This window comes from Cebus imitator, unplaced genomic scaffold, assembly GCF_001604975.1.
Source record: "Cebus imitator isolate Cc_AM_T3 unplaced genomic scaffold, Cebus_imitator-1.0 Scaffold776, whole genome shotgun sequence".
In the NCBI taxonomy this organism is placed as follows: Eukaryota; Metazoa; Chordata; class Mammalia; order Primates; family Cebidae; genus Cebus; species Cebus imitator.
Window position 1 is genome coordinate 84125 of NW_016108091.1, and position 4217 is coordinate 88341.

Here is a 4217-nt window from a genome sequence, read left to right on the forward strand (position 1 = left end):
TGTTTGAGATTTTTTTTTTTTTTTAATTTCCCTGATAAATAGAAAGTGCTGGTGGGGTTAAGAATCAGGGCTAGGAGGCAGAGGAAATTCGGGGAGGCCATGGAATTAATTCTCTTGGAGACCAGCATGGTTGAGTGGTGGTGGCTGAAACGAGATTGTCCTTGCAGTTACTCTTGAGAAGCAGTGGATCAGTGGCTTTGGGGAAACCATGATACTCCAAATAAACACAGAGTAAATTAAACATGTGCCTTCGATGTGGAAAGCCTGGGACTTCCCTACTACCCTTCTGGGGTTAGGTCAGAGGTGAAGGTGCAGATGGATGCCTCCTTCCCTGAGCACCCTGCCTGGAATAGTAGCAGTGATTGCAATGGTCGTTTTCCCACAGCCCATGCTGGAGCTGTGGCGGGAGGTGTTGCATGCTTCCTCTGCAATGTGGGTCCACTACAGCACACAGGATTAGGATGGAATGAAGTTTTAGAAACCATGTCTTCTGCTCCAGCCTGAGTGACGCAGTAAGATCCTGTTTCAAAAGAAAATAACAATAAAAATAAAAACCTGGGTATAGGGTCAGGTGCATTGGCTCACGCCTGTAATCTCAGCATTTTGGGACACTAAGGCTGAGGTCAGGGGTTCGAGACCAGCCTGACCAACATGGTGAAACCTCATCTCTACTAAAAACACAAAAATTGGCCAGGTGTGGTGGCACATGCCTGTAATCCCAGCTGCGTGGGAGGCTAAGGCAGGAGAATCGCTTGAATCTGGGAGGTAGAGGTTGTAGTTAGCCAAGATCACACTATTACACTCTAGCCTGGACAACGAGAGCAAAACCCTGTCTCAAAAACAAAAAAGTAAGTAATAAAAATAAAAACCATGTCTTGAGCTGGGTGTGTTTGTGTGTGCCTATAATCCTAGCTTTTCAAGAGATTGAGGCAGGAGGATCACTTGAGCCCAGAGTTCAAGTCCAACCTGGGCAACATAACAAGACCTGTTCTCCTTAAAACAAACAAACAAACAAACAAACAAACAAACAAAAAACAAAAACCCAAGGCCAGGTGGGCAGCTCACAAGTTCAGCCATTTGAGACCAGCCTGACCAACATGGTAAAACCCCATCTCTACCCACGTGCCTGTAATTCCAGCTACTCAGGAGGCAGAGGCAGGATGATTGCTTGAATCAGGTAGGCAGAGGTTGCAATGAGCCGAGATCATCGCTCCTCTGCACTCCAGCCTGGGTGACAGAGTGAGACTCTGTCTCAAAAACAAACAAACAGAATCCAAACCATGTTTTGAAAAGGTAGTGCATGGTGGCTCACGCCTGTAATCCCAGCGCTTTGGGAGGTCAAAGCAGGCAGATCACAAGTGAGGAGTTCGAGACCAGCCTGTGTTTTATTTTTAATTTCTTCATCAGACAAGTGTTTAGGAAACTCACTCCAGGGCAAGTGCTGTGCTAGGCTCTGCGGATGCCAAGAGGGAAAACTTATTGTCCCTGCCTCCACGGAGTTCATGGTCTAGTGGGAAACCCGACACGTTCAGGTACCTTCAAATGGGCGTTCAGAGGAGTAACCCTTTGCTAACCTTTAAAAATGTTTAAAGGTGTCTAAGACCCGTAGGTCAAAGTCAGATTTCAGTTCCAGCTGATTAGACCTGCACCACAAAGGGGCTCCTTTAGGTGAGGCTGTGTCCCTAGTCACCGAGGTATTCAAGCACAGTGCTGGGGCAATGTGGGAATATCTTCTTTTGTTTAGGAAGTAATGTAAAGTCAATTGCATGAGTAGATCCTTAAGCATTTATTGAGGTTTTTGGCAAGAATAGAGCACGGCGAAGGTGTTTCCTCATCTCCCTGATACTAGGCATGATCTAGCGCTGATTAGAGATGCCAGTGATCTGTTCTAGTCTCTTACCTAAAACAAGAGTGTTGTAGTTTCGTTTCATAGACAAGGGGTCTGAGCCAAACAGGTTATGTCACTTTCCAAGTCCCCATAGCACAGAAGTCTTCTGCCTCCCCATCCTGACCTTCCCAGCTCATAGGAACTATCAAAGGCAGCAGCTCTGGCCTGGGCATGGTGGCTCACGCCTGTAATCCCAGTTACTTTAGGAGGCTGAGGCAGGAGGATCACTTGAACCTAGGAGTTCAAAACCGGCCTGAGGAACATGGTGGGACCCTGTCTCTACAAAAATTAAATAAAAAAAAAAATTAGCCAGGCATGTGGTGTGTGCCTGTGGTCTCAGGTACTCAGGAAACTGAAATGGGAGGTTCACTTGAGCCTGAGAGGTAGGGGCTACAGTGAGCCGTGATCACACCACTGCACTGGACAACAGGAGACTCTGTCTTCGCCAAAAAACAAAGCAAAACTATATACAGATACAGATATAAAGTAGCAGCTCCATTGCTGATAGAAGGAACAGTAATGAGGAGCCCTGCAGGTCTTATTCCACTCTTCCTAGCTGCAAGCTTTCTTGCTGGTAGCAGATGACATCATGGATTCATCCCTCACCCGCCGGGGACAGCTCTGCTGGTATCAGAAGGTAATGGGGGCAGTAAAGTAGCAGTGGGTATAGGGACAGGCCACAGGGAGGTGGTTACATATGGCCTGGTTGAGGTGTTGGGGTGATGGCTTTTAGTATGAACCGAGGCTAGAGATGGATTGCTTGTTTTTCTCTCTGCCATCCCAGCCAGGCGTGGGTTTGGATGCCGTCAATGATGCCCTCCTTCTGGAAGCATGTATCTACCGCCTGCTGAAGCTCTACTGCCGGGAGCAGCCCTATTACCTGAACCTGATTGAGCTCTTCCTGCAGGTGTGCTGCAGACAGGGCCCCATGCCCAGAGGCTGCCACTGGTAGCCTTGGCCTCTATGGGACACGCTCATCTAGCTGGTTTCAAGGCACAGGATCGCAGGGGTCCTGGGAGGGAAAGAAAGGAAGGAAGTTGGGAAGTGGCAGAAAGGGCTTCTCTGTCCCTGTGTGATTAGAAGGAAGGGTGATAAAGGACTGTGTGTATGAATATGGACCTTGAGTTTTGGGACCTTCTCTTCTGTTGCCTTTCTGATTCTGCCCAGTTGTCAGCTGTTACGGGATGTTGTACTCAGGATATCAAGGTTTCCCATATCTGGAGAAAGGCTGGCTCATGGGCTGTCTTCGTCTTCTTTAGAGTTCCTATCAGACTGAGATTGGGCAGACCCTGGACCTCATCACAGCCCCCCAGGGCAATGTGGATCTTGGCAGATTCACTGAAAAGAGGTGAGGGAGAGGGCGAACCAGACACAGCAAGGGAGGGTGCAGGATGCGGACTGCCCTCCTGAGGAGTTTCTCTTCTCCCCCTACCCAGGTACAAATCTATTGTCAAGTACAAGACGGCTTTCTACTCCTTCTACCTTCCTGTAGCTGCAGCCATGTACATGGTGAGTGAGCCTCCTCACCCCTCTCAGCCCTCCTGATGAGGGGGCTTTTGGACAGGAAGGCATACAGGAGGCAACGTGAACCCTCTGCTACCCCTGGTGAAGGGCTGTGTGACCTTGAGCAAATCAGTCTCGCTGAGTCTTTCCTCAACCGGGGATAAAATTCCTACTTCACAGGACTGTTCTTTAAGCAAGTTGGCTGGGTGTGGTGGCTCACGCCTGTAATACCAGCACTTTGGAAGGCTGAGGTGGGTGGATCACCTGAGGTGAGGAGTTCCTGACCAGCCTGACCAACATGGAGAAACCCCATCTCTACTAAAAATACAAAATTAGCCAGACGTGGTGGTGTACGCCTGTAATCCCAGCTACTTGGGAGGCTGAGGCAGGAGAATCACTTGAATGCAGGAGGCAGAGGTTGTGGTGAGCCGAGATCTAGATTGTGCCATTGCACACTCCAGCCTGCACAACAAAAGCGAAGCTCGAAACCATCTCAAAAAGAAAAGATTAAGCAAGGCTAGGGATATGAAAGTGCTTAGCCCATAATAGGGGAACAATAAATCCTGCGTCTGAGTATGGGTAGGCGTGCAGAGGAGATCATCCTGGTTGAGGGAGAAAGTGGATTAAAGGAATCAGTGGGATTAACTGCCTACCCTGACCTTGCTTCTCCACATTTCCTTTTCATCTTGAAAGAAGTTGGAGATGGCCGGGTGTGGTGGCTCACGCTGTAGTCCCAGCACTTTGGGAGGCTGAGGTGGGTGGATCACGAGGTCAGGAGTTCGAGACCAGCCTGGCCAGCATGGTGAAACCCCATCTCTACTAAAAA